General features: G+C 34.9%; 1 long non-coding RNA gene across 1 annotated transcript; it reads right to left on the minus strand.

Annotated features, from left to right (window-relative positions):
• Positions 1-5,105: 5,105 nt before the first annotated feature.
• Positions 5,106-14,036, minus strand: LOC148224028 (uncharacterized). Its single transcript, XR_015803326.1, has 2 exons — positions 13,780-14,036; positions 5,106-5,975 (listed from the first exon to the last, which is right to left on the minus strand). It is a non-coding gene; the product is annotated as an uncharacterized LOC148224028 (long non-coding RNA).
• Between the last annotated feature and the right edge of the window lie 4,618 nt (positions 14,037-18,654).

Below are 18,654 nucleotides of genomic sequence, written 5' to 3' on the forward strand. Positions count from 1 at the left end.
GAATAAATGAGCCAGAGTTTTTGAATGTGTCATCTCAATTTACAGACCATGCAACCTAAAAGTATAAATATTGGGAGGACAGATCAAGGAATCGGAATATACAAGTAATGTGATTAGGATAATTATTAATGTCTATCTGTTAGTAAATTATAAGTACATATTATTACCATTATTTTATAAAAAAAATAGTAGTAATTTTTTAAAAAATAATTCCCCCTTTGCATTTTAACAAGGATTTCCATTGTTAGAAGGCACTTTGGAACTGTTGGTGCTGCAGAGATTAAATTTTTATCCTAACTCCCCCTAATATGCATTCAAAAGATGATTAGTGTAGATGTTATAAGTGTAATAAGCATTGCTGAAGATTAGTCTATTCTAAACTATTAAAGCTCTTAGAAAGCCTAATTACCTTAGTAACCTTAAAGGTGCAAGAAGTGTCATTATGTTAAGATAATTCTTGTGATAATTTCCTTTGTGCAACATCTTCAACGTTGATGGTCAGCAGATTTTAAATTATGTTTCAGATACAGTTTTTTTCATAAATACTATTCATGTTTGATAAAAGGAAATGTTAAATAATCAGTTCAAGGAAATAATACCCAATAAAATTGGTACAAAAAATCTAATACTTTTTTTGATCTCATAATTTTTGAACAGATATGCGATCAGATCTTAAAATCATATTGCAATCAGTTTATTCACAGGAAGGCAAACTAATTTTTAAATAGGATGTTGTTTGAAGGTTTACATTCGTAAATAAACCCTGAATATTCTGGATTGTGAGTTCTTGATATATCTTTACTTCAGAATAAAAGCTTCTAGAATTATTTGGATGTATTTTATGTAAAATGAAACTTGTAATCAGATGAAATAACATCAGACAAGGTAATAGCAAAATATAATGCTCTGATCTTGCTTTTTTTCCAAAACTCAGGAGAAAATAGGTACAAAAGAATAAAATGCATGTACAATTGCTGTGACGTGTTCCAGGGAAATGTCCTTTTATTATTTTGTGTTGTTAGATACCTTCAACTGCAAAAACCCAAAGAGACATAACAAATATCAAACGAAAACCAAATAAATTATTCATCTTGGAAGCAGCATTATTTTTATTTCCTAGGCACCTTTCATAAATGGTAACTGCTTCGGTTACTTCTGATGACTTTCTAAGTGAATACAGGTTTATAAAATGATTCTTAACTGACATTTAGAATTTGATTTCTAATAGGTAGCATCTGGTATGTGATGAATAAAGTAAATGTTTCTCATTAATGAGTGGAGTGGATCCTCAGGCTGAATGTACATGGGTTTTTCCTTCTCTTCTTCTTTTATTGTTGGAAGATGCCAGAAACACTTTAAAATGAGATTAATAATATATTTTTGATTATTTTCATACTTCTATTGTTACTTAACTGTATAGAGTCTTTGTCAATGAGATAAACCAGTTTAGCTAGAGGTAGTGAAATGCATATGACAGCTTCCCTAGCTGGACAGCTCCATTCTTTCTTAGTTATTTAAAGAAAACCCATGTGAATACAAAACTTTTAAACTACTTATGTAAACCAGAGATTATTTTCTGGGTTATGATAGAGTTTCTCCTTTTGGGGAAGTTTAACTTGTAGGAGAATGGACATTCATTGATGCTAAGGTGTGTGACAATGCTAAGTATGGAAAATTTCCGGTCATGAGTGATATGGTTGGATATACTTTGTAAAGGCAGAAAAGCAGCTGTTTGAATTCAAGCACAGATATGTTTTCAGAAAGATTGGTCTTTAAGGGGTTTCAGAAGAAATTAATCTGTTCTCTACAGCACTTGTATTGGTGTCCTCTGGCTCAGAAGGTAACCTTTGTTAGTTCATCCTGGTATTCATTACTAACGGTATCTATTTATTTTCTTAGTTACATGCTCTTTTTGAACTATGATGAAACTTCATGAATGTCTCACAGTGAAGTAAATCTTTCCTGAGTGTCTTGGTGTACCTCTATTCTGGCTGCAGCTGTTTGAAGTTTTGATTATTCAGGTCAGAAAACTGGCTAGGGAAAGCTTCTGCTTCCTTCCACTTTGTACAATTGGCTTAATGTTCCTTGAAAACCAGTGAAGGATGATGGTATAATCATCCTCAAACATGTTCTAGGATTGAATTAAGACATTTTCAGGCTAACACAGAAGCTGAAAAATGCTTGCATGTCCTGTCTTTTATGCATACGCTTTATTTCTTGTTCTTTTTTACTTCATCACAGCAGACTACTTGCAAGATTTTCCATTCTGAGTCTACCCTACAGTTTCCTCAAATTAGCAAGGGCTCTTCTTCAAATTACTTTCAACCATCCTCTTCTTGGGTAGGTTTGTTTGCATATGATGAAAAAATCTTTTCCCACACTCTTGTGAGGAATTCTGGTACATCGTTGCAAACAATTTTTAATAGGGTTTTATGTTTCTGCTGAATTAAAATTTAATTTACTTTTATTGTAATATGTAGAGGAACCAGTTTTCTTTTGCCAAGCAAAGAATTAGTATTCCTTGTAAAACTTTCCTCTAGTTACTAATGTACTTGTGTTAACTCTGTATTGCATTAAAATATTTCTCTGTATAACTCTGAAAGAATCATTGATTCCATATGTTCTTTTGTAAAACTGTCTTTTCTTACACTCTCAGGGACTGAACTATGTGACATTGGTAGTGATCTTCACTGGAGTCATTAGGTCCATGTCTTGACAGTGCCTGCAATTTTTTTCTATCTCCTTTAGGATACATTCAGGCTTATGAAAAGGCTTAATTCTATGTTCTGAAGTTCATGGGAAAATCAAAGCATGAATGGTGATAATTCTTTAATTCTTTCTCATTTTAAACTCAGGAAAAGACCATCTGCAGTAGATGAGTAGCTGCATTTCAAATGGAAATTTAGGTAAATATGGGTGTTGTAAATGTTAAGATGGGAAATGTTTTGTCCTGATGCTTCTAGTGATGCCCTGTTATCTGCAGTAATTCCTGTAAGTAGTGCAATTGGAGCTATTCATGGTGAAATTTGTTCCAAATTATGATTAAAGCTGGAAGCTTGTGACCCTGCATAATCTTTTTTATAATTGTTTTTCTATGTCCTTGGTTTTAATCATCCCTTATTCAATATCTGAATGTACATTCAAAGCTATATTGTGTTCAGTTACTCAAAAGTAAATTCTTTACTTTTTTAATCCCTTAAGGAGATCTTATTACTGAATTTATATGAGACAATAATTCTCTTATGTCTGCATTTGTGGCAGACAAATCCCTGTATTTCTCCATCATATGTTATTTATGACTACAGGATTGCTCTGTAGGGATCTCTGCAGTGCATTTGATGTTTTTACAGAAGCCCTCAATGTCAACATTTCATTTTTCTCCAGGCTTCCAGGATCTGGAGGTTTCCAAATCTTTGTTAGATGGGTTATCAAATATTCATTTCCATTGATATGTGTATATACTGGTGGCTTGGAATTCTGTTAATGTTTACTTTGTGTTTTTTCTGACTTAGGTGCAGAAGAAAGTTTGAATCCATGGTAAATTTTGATTGCTGAAATAATTAAAGGATGGACTTATCTGACATTATCAGATTTTTGTCTTTAAAGGCTCACACATGAGGTTAACAAAGGATCATCTTTTCAGATTGGTTTGAACTAACCTTACCTTTGTGCCCTGCTGGGCTGTGCAATCCCATTGACTATGATAAGAAGAAGACAAAGATGGAAAAAGCCCCAAACAAATCTGTGTCTCTTCCCAGCTGTAGTATCTATCATTAATTACTTTTTTTTTTTTGCATTTATTTGGCTACTAAGTCATTGCAGCAGTAGGTCAGGAGGCATAACTGTGTCCTTCTTTGTCTTAATTTCGACATTAGCATTATCTTTTGAAACAAATGGCAACTCCCAAGTATGGTTGTTTGTTGTGTACATATAAAAAAATCTACACGTTGTTTGTCCATATGCCTGTAATAGCTACAATGTGATGTTTTTGACACACAGTCTTTATTTAGTTGAAGGTGTATATAGCTCAGATCTAGCATGGCCCACAAAGATTTGGTGGTGTGTGTTTGTGGGCCTTTGTCTGTTGTGGATTTATTTGTGTGAATTGTTTTTGTTAGTTTGTTTTACCAGAGTATGTTGCTGCAGTATGTTTTCCACTGGCCACATGACACCACCTGTGTAATATGGAGTTTGTTTACAGGGGTGCACTGAATTGCACCTATCTAGATTCTAGTACTTGTTATCTTTCTAACACTGAAAAAAATGTACTCTGTTAGAGCTATTAAGAAAGTGGAGAATTACTTCAGCCACAACATGTGGCTATTGGAATATGCTTAAAGCTTACAACTAAGACTGCTTTATTATTTTCATAAATAGCTTTCCTCATTTTGTCTTCTCCATTTTCCATTTTTCAATTCAGAAAGTGACACCAGCCAGTTGCTTGTTGGGGGCATCCACTGAGGACTCATAGTCCTCTGTGTGTTTGTTTTTTAAGGAAGGGATCACAAACGTGCATTTTATAATATACTTTGTTTTGTAAACCCTTTAATTTTTTAAAGTGATGAGCAAAGTTTTCAACACCATGTAATTTAAAAATAGGTGTAGATTATGGAAAGGCATTTGTGTATTCACTGGATCTCAGTAGTCATCCTGCTGCATAAAGCTGCACATGAATTTCCCAGGGTTGCTCTGCCTTGCTACTTTTAGCTAGGGGGCAGATTTTTGAGTTACATTTGAGTAGAGTAATAAAGTTTGAGGTAATCTTTAATGGGAACTAAACCACTACTGAAATAAACTTCTGGCAGGAGGTAATTTCTGATCTCTCATTGTATCATGTGTTATTCAATAACTATATTAGTTGCTAGTGTCCATTATTGTGAAATCTTTCTCTGTTTACTTCATGATAAGATGAACATTTCCCTCTAAACAAGACAGGCAAACTCAAAACTTGGGTTTATTTACAGCATGCAGAATATTTGTCAAGGGTTTATATGTATTTCAAGTTAATCTAAATAATTTTTGACAAGTCAAAAATTGTATTCACTACAAGGAGAGAAAATGGCACTATATAAAATCATAACATCACAGTAGAGTATGATGAGAGCTTATAGTTGTAAATAATTTTATTTCTTTGTAAATGAAATTCACAGTACACTATCTCTTTCTTAACTGTGTTTTCCACTCAAGTTATTTTGTAAGGATTAAATTAAATTCATTCCAGGGTACATGCTTTCAGAGATTGCAACAGTTCCTGGTTGTTTGAAATATACCATTACTTTCTTAGCAGTGAAAGAAAAAGTTGAAAAGACAGTTTTCCACCTCATTGCTTCTTTTCACAGAGGTACTCGTACTTCAAGTGCAGGATTTTATTGAATACAAATTAAAGTGAACGTACGTCAGAATGAAAATTCCAAAATCGAGTGGTGCTGTGCTTTGCTCTTTGCAAGGGTGGAGAAATATTGTCACCACTGTGGTTACTGAGAACGCAGGCAGAAAGTTTTTGAGATTTGAGTCGTATCTGCATTTAAAGTAATATGAAAGAATAGTCCTTCCTCTACAAAATCCTTTCCAGTGTATGAGTTTTACTTGCTGCAGAAGTAGTAGACTCAATTGTGACAATCTGTCTGACCTTTCACAGGAAAAATGGGAAGCTTTGGGAAGATGCAAATCTCCAGCTCTCTATTCCTAGAGATGACCAGATGAACACATTTGCTTTGTGTCATTGCTAAGAGAAGTGAAAATAAATATAAATACTGTTGTAGGCCATCTAAGGATACTTAGATGTAGTGGGTTTCTGTTTTCTTCTCTTACGTAATAAGATCTTTTAAACTGAATTTCATTTTAGTGCTCTCATTCAAGAGTTATCTCACATTCTGAACAGCATAGGTTGCCAATACTGTATTAACTGGTTGCTTGAAGGCACAGAACTCGAGATGTCTGCAGGAATTTTCCCAGCATTTTGAAGACATCTGTTCCTGTGTAGAGTAGAAGGCATATCAGAATAAATAATCAGTCTTTCCTATCTGAAAGTACAGTGCAGAGCTCAGGAAAGTGTTTGAAAAGGTACTCAAACCAATGTAAAACACTTTAATCTTTGTTTCTAAAAGTAGTGTGCACCATTAAAATAAAAAAAAAAAAGCAAACCAAAAAACAACAAACCCTTTTACAATGCTTTACAAAACTCAGTATTTTGGAAGAGAAGACAAAAGATCCATGCTGTGAGTACTTTTGCTATTATAATTTTGTTTTTTTAAAAAGAAGTAAAAAATCCAAGACTGTGTGTGTGTATGTGCATATTTTTAGTTTGAAACATAACTCTCATTTTGCTAAACTCCAATAGGAAAAGATTAGAGACAAAAGGCTTTTGAATCTCAGAACCTTTATTCCTGGCAGAAGTAAGCCCTTTCTTTGGTAGATCTCACAGAAACTTTCACTTCAGACTGAAATTTCTTATATATATATATCTCAAGGTAATGTTTACTTCTTTTTTTACTTTTCCATGAGCTATTTATTGCAGTGGTTGATGGAAAGATTCATGGATTTTATTCCTGGAAAGGCACAGAATTAATGAACTGTTTGATATGCTTTTTAAATTTTGAGGCCTGTCCTTCTTGGGCGTGAGACAACTCTTCACTCCTCAGAATAGCTTCCTGAAAATTGATGTGGTCATTGAATTCTCCTCAGGTTTAGCCAAATGTTACCTAGATTTTTGGAATGTAGAGCTGAAGTGGCTGCATTATCACAGGATTTCTTCATCTTTGATTCTCTATGGGTTTTAATGCTCCTCTGAAGACTCTTTCATCTTGCAAATAATTTCTGGCAAACCTATATAATAGATTTTCTATTTCCTACAATGGATAAAAGTGTATGAAGCAGTAATAGATAATATTAGCTGGGGTTTAGTAGAGTTTTCCTATTTTTTTAAAAGGATTTTTAATGTTGTTTGGTATGCAAACCTAAAATCTCCCAGGCCCTAAAATGGTATCTAGGGAGAGCACTGAACCTTTAAAACCCATTGAATACACGGGTGTTTTTATGGCATTTGCCACTGGTTAGAGTGGTGTGTTGGGCGAGTTAAGCCTTCCTTGTCTTATTCCTTTCCTCTTTTCCTTTTCCCTCTTTGTCTATAAATATGAGAAAATTTAGAACTAAAAATCTCTGGTTATATCATATTGAACATCAGTTACTTCCAAAGAAATGATCTGTGAGGTCTACAATGTTTGTCTCAGTCTCACAGTCTGTTTTCCTTGCATGTATCTCTTGCCATACATATTTAGACAGACATAGAGGCAATTGCCTTTGAGAATGTCTTAGAAAATTCTAGTTTCAGGATTGGCCTCTTTTTCCTCATATGGAAAACAATGTTTAATTTGGCTTACAAAGTTCCCACTGAACTGAACTGATCTTCTTTGGGTGATCACTGATTCTGCTGGGGAGATTTAGCTTATCATCCATGGTGATCTATGTAAAACCTTGTAGAAAATGTGTGGGTGTGGCTGGTCTGGCTGCTCTGGCTATAGAAGGGCTGGAAACCACACAGCAGCTTCAGCTCCAGATAAGACTGTTGCTTCAAATTCCTTTGTCATTGCAGATCGGCATCGATGACTTCACACCACAGAAGGTTTTCTTGGTCTTCTTTTGCATTCAGTCATGACTGGAAATGTTTCTGTTGTAATTTTTTCTAGAGACCTCACTCATATTAATGGTCAAGACTATAACTTAACAAATTTTGTGGTTCCTTTGGATCTAGTTTCAGTTCACAAGAGTAGCTAGAGAGTGATAAATTCCAGTTGCTATAAATAAAAGACCACTCTCATTGTGAGATCAGAAACCTTGTTTTGGAATTCCTAGTCTGTATAAGAAGCTTCTAACTTTTTTTTTCCTAATTAGTATTGCATGGATCTAAAGGTTAATTTTATCAGCCTTTTCTGTGCATCCAGACTCTATATTTGTAAATGGAATTTCTTCTAATGACATTTAGTTAGACAAATCAGCAAACCTTTTACATCACAATAAAACTTCACTATTTATATTAAGTAATTATTCAAATGTTTACAATATTAAATAGCTCTACTCATGCTAATCCCATGACAATTCAATGTTATTTTACAATAGTGCAGGAGCATTAGTTTTTGTTTCTTGCATGAATTTAGCATTTAAATGCAAAGCATTCTTTATTCTGTGGTCTGTTGTTTTACCTAATTCTATATAATTAAGCAAAAAATATGTGATTATTATTCTCTTTAAACAATTCTACACATTTTTTATTCCAGTGGATTTTGTTCTTCCTTAGAGAAAAGTTTCTTACACATTGATGTAACTTTGTAATGCTCATCTATTTTGTCTTTGAAAAACATCTTTTTATCTAACATCAGGCAAAAACTCAGAGCAGCCTCTGAGCTGTTGAAAAGCATGACTATAAATCTACAAGAGCATAATTTGCAGAAATCTTCTTTATCAAGAGAACAAAAGGAAAAACGAATTAGGAAAATATATTCTCCGAAATTGCAAATGTTATGCATGGGAGACTTCGAGGTATTTTCCTTTTTGTTGGTTAGTGATGCTATTTACAACAATAAGAAAGAAAAAAATCAGAAAGGTTATTTGTGCTTCTTTATTGGTGTACTCATAGCTGATTACATGAAATGTCAGAATAAAGAGAAAAATTTCACTCCCCTAAGGAGCTCTTATTGTTTTTTTAACAAGATTAATGACAGATATGCTATCAGCTAAGTAATTAAAGTTTCTTTCAGAAGGGTGTAGAAATGAAACAAAACTATGAGCATCTAAGAAAGATAATTCCATATTTAATTTAGAAAGAAGCTACATCCGTGAACAGCTTCTAATCAACTGGAGATAAAATACCTCAACAGAACTAAGTTGTTGACATACTTTTTCTGAAAGTAAGTTTGTAAGGATTTTTTTTTACTGAATTAGGCTAATCAAGTAGGAGAAAATGCACGCTTAAATTATGTGCAAGGCAATGCACAGTTTGTGTGTAATTTCTAATGAATATTAAGTATGACTGGTTAAGTTTTTAAGACAGTAGCATATACATTTCAGTCATCAACTCTGTATGATAAATATTATGCAACATTATATTTTGCAAGAATTTTGTTAGTAAAATACTAAGTCTGTACTTTTTAGATATTCAGCCTAACTTGTCTTTATAGTGGAGTTGCTGATTCCTTTTGAAAGGTTATTTCCACTTATGTTAGAGTGAAATAAAAAAAGGATCTAACTGTAGAAAATTGTATTTTCATTTGCAGAAAGAGGTTTATTTTTTATGTGTGTAAAACTTGGGGAGGGGTAGGTTTGAAAGAAAAGAAACATTTAGAAGCCTTTTTCTCTTGTCTTTGGCTAACTATTTAGGAAGTCTGGAAGCATTTGTGTCAAAGTTCTGATATATGTAGTATCATTTGTTATTTTCAGATGTACAAAATTTATATTTCAGTGCTTCTCTGCATGTTCCATTGTTCTATCATATAAAACACAGTCTCTAAGCTTCCCATGCAACATAGAAAATTAATGAATAATTAAATTAACAAATTGATACTGTGGGTCATTCATTATTTTCCATAATTAACTCCTGCTCAGGAAATCACAGTAGAAAAAACTGATAGCTTTCTGACTCTATTGACATTCCCTGTTATTCACTAATTCTGGAATTCTTTCCACATATGACACTTTAATATCTCTACTACACTTATTTTGGAATCTAGAAATATACATGGATTAAAAAAATTGTAATTTTGCCCTACAATTTTTTTCAACTTTTAACTTTTTTTCCAAACATACAGATTCTGTGGGTTTACACTGATGTGGATTGGAAGTTAGACCTTTCCTGGTATTGCCCCTCTTTCAAAATCCAGGTTTGTTTTACCCTTGTGAGTCCACAGTCTGTCAGTGGTTTCTGGATGGTTCTTCTCTGGACTTTCTATCATACAGAAGAAACTTTCTCACCATCTGAATTTCAGCTCCTCATAAATTTTATGAACAGCTAAAATGCATTTCTTTCACCTTTTCTTATTTTGTTTCTCTGTTGTTACTTATTTGACTTTGTGTCAGTTATGCTGTGCCAAAGAAAATATTATATTTATTCGTGTGTCCTATGCTAATCAACATATTTAGCATGGAAGTCTTTGCCTTGAAAACTCTGTACTGCTACATGTAGATAAGATGCTGTCTGTGGGTATTCAGCTTTTCCATTCTGTTTTCCATCCTTGCTTAGACTAATGGTGAAAATATTTAGAAGTGAATGTCAGAAATAACATAAAAATCCATTTGCATTGGAAGATCAAATTAGTTCATTAAATGTGCAGCTTTTCTTCCTGTAATCAAATTGCTGCTGCAGCAAGGCTCGATGCTCTCTGTGGTCTGAGAAAAGCAAGATGGCACACTACTGGAGTGAATTTTAATGTGAGATCAAAGCTAAGAAAAAAGAATACATATACGTGATTTTTATTTTCTTTGTATAAAAATAACACTGGGGTTATTTAATACATTAGAAGGAAAAGTAGGAGTTACAAACATGTATTTCCATATTGTATTGAGAGGATATTGTGACTTACTGAACAGAGAGAAATGTTAACATCATTTAAGACCAGAAAGATGTTCCTCATGTGGCATTACAAGTCTGACAAGCTTTAATTTTATAAAAATAAACTTGAAAGAAACTCTTACAGATATTTCTCCATGTTTTAAATCTTATTCTCTACATAATCCATATCAGAGTGTTTGTAATTTCACTACACAGAAAAATAAATTATATACAAATATATTCTAATTGATAAGGAGCATTTAGAATCTAGCAGGAAATTTTCCTTATTTAACAGGATTTGATGGGCCCTTTGTGATTGGATTCCAAAATTAGTAAATTGCAATAGAAAATGTTTCTGTCAGTATTGTGAAAGATGCAGTATCACTGTAAAACTCTTATTTTATTCATGTGAAATACAGAAAGATCAATAGAAGAAGATTTTATCCATTTGAGAAAATCATTACCATAATTTTTTGTCATTGCAATTGATTTCATGTGATAGTGTCACAGACAACAGCATTATCTGGAATTATTTTTCCATTTCTTATTCCAGTATCTGCGTTAATGTAGATCCTGTTCCTAGGAAAACTCCACTATACTGATGAAAAATTTCAAGTGATTTATCTTGAGTTCAATAAGTTATTTCAAGGATCCTTTATATTTACTGTCACATTTATCTCTTTAGTCTGACCATGTCTTGCTTTAGTGCTTTTTTTTCATCTTTTGTGAGTTTCTTTGGCCCTGTCCCTGCCCCTTTCCACGTTTATATCTTTGTGTGATAAGGTACAGTAACCTCTACTAACCCATCTAAGGAAGCCAGCAGAGTTCATAGGATGTGATCATGTCATAGTTTAACTCTCTCTTCCTTATATTAAGCCCTTTGGGTTTTGGCATAGTATTTTTTTTTCAGTCCTTCAACTATCCTCCAACCTGTCCTCTGAACCTGCTCCAAGCTGCTATCAGCACCTGTTGAATTCCAGAGTCCAGAATGATGGAATCCAGCTAGGGAGAATTCCCATGTGTAATGTGAATGCAACAAGACTTCTGTACCCCTGCTTCACCTTTGCCTGCTAGACATATCTAGGGGTTTTCAATTTAATTCTCAGGTTGGCCAATATGTACAGCTATAGAGCACATACTTTCACTCTTTAAAATCTGCAAAGGGAGTCCAAGCTCCATGAACTTAATAGTGAGACTCCATTGATCTGAAGTGTTGGCAGGTAAAACAGAAAGCTGGGAATGAATAATTTCTAAGTATCATCAGAGAGCAGTAAGAGTGTGAAGAAAATGTGAACACTGATTCTGCTTTCATTATAAAAGGAATGTTGTAAGTTCATTTTTTTTAAGGAATCTTGCTTTAATAAGAAACACTTTTACTTTGAATATAATTAAACTGTTATCAAGGACAGAATTACGCAAGGAAGATGACAGTGTCCTAAACACCTCAAATTTAAATTCTAGTCTTCACTTTTAAAATAATGAGCAAGAACTTTTTTGACGGATAAGATCTCTTTCTAATTTTGCTGCTGAAAGAACACTACTGTAAGTAGATGTATGTTTTGTTCCACTAATGAGTCTTTAACGTGAACAGTTGTGAAGGAAATACGAAAATCTGATGCTACCTTGGAATTTTTTCAGGGATGTGTGTTTGTGTGTGTATGAAAATTACATAGCATACAAACCTGAGACTGAGATTGGTGGTCGTGAGGGGAGAAAACACTCTGATTTAATAAGACAATAATATATTTTTTCTGTGGGAGAGTCATGTCATGGCAAACATCACAAAAACATTGTGTTTCATGTCCAAAGAAGATAACCAAACTATTTAGAGATTCATAAAAGTTATCTCTTACTGAGAGAAGATTATTGTCTTAGAAAAGTCTAAGAACTTGTTTTGTTTCCTTCTGGTGTTTTCCTTTGCTTTATTAATAAAACAGGAAACTCACCTGTGTCAAATAGTATGCTGAAGAAAGTCAGCTGTATAAGAACCACTGAGAGCATGAGGGTGCTTGATCTACCCAAAACTTCATCAAACCAGCTCAAAACTCACCTTTGTAGGGACTTTGCTTTCCCTTCACCTGCTAATTTTCTGTAAACTAGAGCACTGAGGAGTTTTTAAAAATGTGCAGAGTAATATTTGATCAAAAGCTATACAAATGTCCTTTGGCTTCTTAATCTCACAGGGACTCTTTCTAAATAATTTAGTAGCCTTCTGCATAGTTTCTTTTTCAGTGCTGAATACAGCATAGCATATTATTTTTTCTACTTTAAAGATTGCTCTAGCTATTCCTTAGTACTTTGTTAGATGTAGTAATGTATGGGATCATGTTCTTGGTGTGCCAGCCTTATCAAAAATTCCTGTTGCTTTCAACAGAGAAAAGACTTGCTATGTGAGGGATAATGGGCTGGGATTTAGTTTGTCAGCTGTTGGATGCTGAAGTATCTTAATTTTTACATAAATTTGGGATATACATAATTCTCCTTTTTGTCTATTCTAATCTGAGGATGAAAACAGAAAATTTGTTTACCTGACTCTGAAAGTTTAAAATTTATTTTAGTTTGATTTTGTTGTTTGTTGTTTCTAAGTGCTGCTGAAAGTGATTAACATCCCATTCTTGGAAACTAGATGCACACAAAACACTGTGATAGTAATAAGGCACTATTGATATTTCCTAAATCTGCTGCACCTCACAGATTAAAAAACAAAAACGTATCCTTATTCTGTGAAAGTGAAAAAAAATTAGAAAGAATGAAGAAAATACAGTGATTTGCAAAAAGAACATTCAACTCTTTTGCAACAAGATATATTTAATATGAAAAACTAAAAAAATGCCTAAAAAGGCCTCTGCTAAAGCATGAATAACATAATTTGCCTTGAAAATAGATACAGACATCAAATTAGTGCTAAAATTATATAACTGATATGTTTAAGGATAAATTGTTAAAGATCCCCCCTGCTGAAGACATTTATTCCTCCCAGTAATTTTTCTCTTGTATTATTTCCGGGAATGAATTTAGCCTTTGTTGGTAGTAGAGGGAATATTATGGTTTCATACTTTAGTGCCGTAACGTTTACTACCTTTCTGAAGTGCAGTTCTTAAATCACGATGCATGCAAACAATAGTGCTGTAATAAAAACTCTCACAGTGCCTTAAATAGTCTCAAATTTCATATTACGAATTATAAATGTTTAGCTATTATGAATTATAAATGTTTAACTGTCTGTAGTTGCTACATACATGACGCGGCCCGCCTTCTCCGCCCCGCACCGACTCGCCCAGCTAGCTCCTGAAGGCGAGACCATCGCCGAGAGCGGCTCACTTCCAGGATTCAGGGGAACCCGGAATGTGGGGAGGGCTCTGAACCCTAACGGCCGTACACGCGTCCGGGGAGGAGCAAAGGATCGAGACAGAGACTCCTTCTGAGGTTGCGGGGAAGCAGGATATATTGAGGGAGGGAGGACACCTGGGATCGGCGGAAGGGAACCACAGAAGGCAGAGAACACAGCTGTGCAGCAACTTAAATAGGGGCCCTCCCCCAAGGGAGGGTACAATACAGAACCAATTGCTACAGTTTGTGGGTGTAACATAAGGCAGGGCTGATTATACATACAACGAATAGGGGGAAACATAGGCGGGGAAATACATGTAACATCAAATCATACGCTAAGAAGGGGATGACTGATACAGAAGATACTAGAAGGATGGGGGGGCTAGGAGGGATTGATAGTCTTCGGGGCAGGAACTAGAGTGAGGGACAGGGAAGATACTGGAAGGTGGGTTGGGACTTGGGTTGATTGATCAAGGGAAGGCGGGAATTAGGGCAACTGAATTATAACGGGGGGGGGGTACAAACAATAGAACAAACCATCTAATAACAATAAAATAACGCAATACAACACATAAATATAACAACTTTTTTTTATATGGACAAAACAATGCTACCTGTCTGAAGAACCATCGTTTTAATTCTTGTAAGTGGATTTGTACAACTATCCTTGCTGTAATGTCCCTTCTCTTTACCTGCAGGTTTATCCCTTATGTGCTTCCAGACATCAGTGTTTAGATGGCTATAATGGGTCAGCCATTCTCCTTAATGATAAAAGAGCAGATAAAGGGTTCCAGCCAGAAATATGCAAAAGACATCCTCTTAAAACATACTGTTAATCAATGTTGCCTAAAAGATGAAAGCGACTCAGCTGACCCTTGATTTGGATAAAGACATGGAATGAAAAAACTCAGAAGGAAGATCCAGGTTGGTTCTGAATGGATACAAAGTAATTGTATTTGTAGGATCTTATTTTGAAAACAGCCAATTGTTGTTTAAAATACTCTCTTTTAGAAGAGACTAAGTGGTGAAATAAGAAGTAGTTTATGAAATATTGATTGCTTTTTAACTAAAACAATGGCAAGGAATGTCAATGAAATTGATATGCTATGTCATGTAGGAAAAGGAGGGTTGCTTCATCCATATTGTGATTTTGGAATGGTACTCCCCAATTTAGTGCTCCCATGGAGACTCTCCAAACCGTGCTGCCTCTTGCTTACTCCATCCCCTCCTGCTGTGGCAGGCTGGAAAGGAGAACTGGAGGTACAGAAGGTGAAAATCATGGGTTGAGATTAGAACAATTTAATGAAAACAACGAGAGCAAATGATTCACACATGATTGCTCAGAACCAGCATTACCCCACTGCTCCCTTCCAGTATCTGAAGGGGGTTTAGAGGGAAGCTGGAGAGGGACTCTTCATCAGGAACTGCAGTGACAGGACAAGGAGTAATGGGTACAAATTGAAAACATGAACTTTAGCTTAAATACTGGGAAGAAATTCTTTACTGTGTTATGAATGATGTTCTATTTTTCCCAATTTATCAAGTAACAAGATTAAATTTAATAGTAAGTTTTTAATAGTAACAAAATGAATACAATCAAAGTATTGGAGATGACAATTAAAGTATTGGAGATGAAACAATCAAAGTGCATATATTTAAGAATATACAAAATTTGGCAGTAAGTAATTTAGTATAATTGAGGTTCGTATAAAGCATAAGCAAAACCGACCGGGGAGGGGCCCCCCTCCGACCGGGGATACGGGGAGTGGCTCGCCATTCCTCACGTACCAAAGCATCCAGGCTAACAATCCCACTTATATACTGTAGGCTACAAAAGTTTCTAGAAAGCTCCTCCTAGTTTCTATTCCTAAAATTTATGTAACTATACTGCACGACGCATGCTCTACTAATGGGTTAGGGGGTCTCTTATCCTTTTAAGGGTCTTATTTCTGGTGAAGGCTCATCATCTTCATCAGTGACCGAGGTGTGACCTGCAGGTAGCGCAGGCGCACTGTGTGACTGAGCAGATGTTTTCCATAACATGACTTTAATTAAGTCCCATGCTTGGAATCATTCCATTTTTGACAGCTTCAAGGTTGAAGCTATATTTCTAGATGCCGCTTATCAGACCTTCGTCCTTCTACTATTCTTATCTGACTTTCTTCTAACCTCCTTCTTCGACTCCCAACATCTGGAAGATGTCTTTTATCCTGTCTCACCCATCTCTCCCCCTTTCACTTGGTAACAATAGTCTTCTATTGATCTAAATACAATTTTGCTAATATAGTTATTATTTAATTAGCACGAATCACATTTATCACAATTCCCCCATTTCTCGTTTTGATTATATTGATTCGTGCTCTAAAAAGTTGCTACTTGGTATTGTCTATGTTTCTTTATACTAGCCTTTAATTTTTCTAACATTTTTCATGTGGCATCTAGCTTTTCTCAAATTTGGTTAACATTTTTCATGCCAGGGTATTCTCTTTGCATTCAGTCACTATTTTCTTGATTTTTCTTCTTCGAGTGCAAGTGGATTGTGCTTTCAGTACCATCAAGGAATTTAATTTTTTTTTTTTCTGTTGATTTTAGATCCATGGGCATGGCTGTAAGTTGCATTCCTTGAATTACTGAGTGGATTAGTTTGATTAGATAGGATATCATGCAAGGCAGAAACAATAGACTTAAAACAGAACACAATAGCATGAATCCTAATTTTTTCCACCACACACCCTCAAAAAGATTATTCCACCAGTCAGCTTTCAGGATAGAATTCCATTTTTGAACTGGTACATGTGCCACTTTTTCGCCAGCAAGTTCGGTGATGGCTTCCCCGTGGTCATTTATTTCCACACAGCACTCAGATTCATTAAACCTCCCACAAACTTCTCTTTCTTCTGCCAACAGATAGTCTAGGGCAATTCTGTTTTGATATACAAATGCTCGCATTTGTGAATGCTGTTTGGCCAACAACTTTAAAGCGTCTGCTGTGTGGTTTGAGACGACTTCTACTACGGCCTGGAGCCTTATTAACCGGTTTAATAGGTAAATTGGAGTTCTATACCCCCAAGACCCATCCTGAGCCCAAGTAGCAGGTTCATAGTATGCTATAATTCTTTCTGCAGGCCATTCTTCATCTTTCCATTTTTGGTTTCCTCCCGCCATCGGAAAATCGAGATTTAATTCTCTTTTTTTTTTTTCTTTCTAAGGTTTCATAAAGTGGTGTTCCTAGTATATTGCTCTTAGACTTTGGTATGACAAAGAAGGAGGGTCGTATAATCCCTAAGGTACAAGTTCTTTCCCATTTTTAGGGTAGTTCACTGTATGCTCGTTGCCCACAAATCCAATATATTCCATCAGGGGCTTTCCATCTTTCTTTTTTGTATTTTCTGGTTGTTCCCAATAAGATTTCAAGTCTTTTATGGATTGGTAGGGGTTAGCTCCAGAACTGTTATGCCAGCACAAATTAGTTTGATTATTCCACTTGCAATTCATTTCTTTTGCTATTCCCCAATATCCAGTAGGACTCTTGGGTTGCCAGGTCTTTGTGTTATTGTCTGAATTTACTACTAAAGTAGATAGGCAAGGAGTATATCCTACCACTTTAGTGTATTTTCTCCCTTCCTGAGTTATACAAACTGTTCCAATGACTTGATGACTCAGGACCCAGCCTTCAGACCATTTTAGGGTCTTAGAAATTTGTGTATGATTCCATTTTAAAAATTGTTCTGGAGCCAAACCCTCACCTCTCCATGGCCATCTTTTAGCCATTCTAAGTCCTCCACAAACAAAACATTTAGATAATCCCAATTCTGTGGCAATTTCTTGCATTAGATCTACAAACAAATTTTTGTTTGAAGTTGGCAAATCCCAGTCGCTATAGTGCTGTTTTAATTGTTTATACAGCTCATTCAATTTCCTTAACTCTTTCCTTTTGATCTTTTCCTATCTTTTTTTTTTTGTTTCTTTTTGTTTTTCAACTTCCATTATTATATTTTTCAAAACAAAAGAAAATTTTATATCTAGGACAAAGTTGATTATTGTTAGGATAAGGAGTTCACCCATTGAATCCTAAATTTCTTCTTATTCAATAGAATTTTGGACTTTTCACACAATTTTCTAAAAAGCTGGTACAGTCATAACAGGCAGCAGTAACATGTGAATGTGCCACAAAAACTGATTCCATCTTATCCTTGACCCACAGGGATCAGGAACAGTTTGTTTCTTTACTGCTGGCTCTTGCATTGCTTGTCTTCTTGTAATTTGTTCCTGCATGGCCTGTTCTTTGCTCCATGCTGTCTTATGGTTTTAGCCAGTTGCCAGGGGTATTATAGTAAGCACAATGAAAATAATTCTCAGGAATTTTAACTTTCTACCTGTCTCAAGGCCCCTTGGGTTGCAGCCAAGGGCCGAGATGTTCATCTTCTTGGTAGCAGAGTTTTTATCCTGGAATTTGTTTCTTTTTGATACCCTTGGCCTCATAAGGTTCGTATGAACTATTTTAACTTTTTTTTTTTTTTTTTTTTTTGTTCCAAAGATGGCACAAAGTATTCGTAGTTCTGCAGCACTGCCTTATCTTTCTCCTTAGATTGATTAGCTATTTTTCCTAATCCACTAAAGCTCCGGAGATATGCCAACTACAAGATTTGTTTTCACATAACTTGTCCCAATAGCATTCCATAAAAAAATTACTAAAAATTTTTTTTTTTTTTTAAAGTTAGCTGTTTACATACACAACTTAAACTAACCAATTATCTCTTTTTTTTTTTCTACTCTAGTTACTT

The sequence above is a fragment of the Sturnus vulgaris genome, chromosome 4 (assembly GCF_052056855.1).
Source record: "Sturnus vulgaris isolate bStuVul1 chromosome 4, bStuVul1.hap1, whole genome shotgun sequence".
Lineage (NCBI taxonomy): Eukaryota > Metazoa > Chordata > Aves > Passeriformes > Sturnidae > Sturnus > Sturnus vulgaris.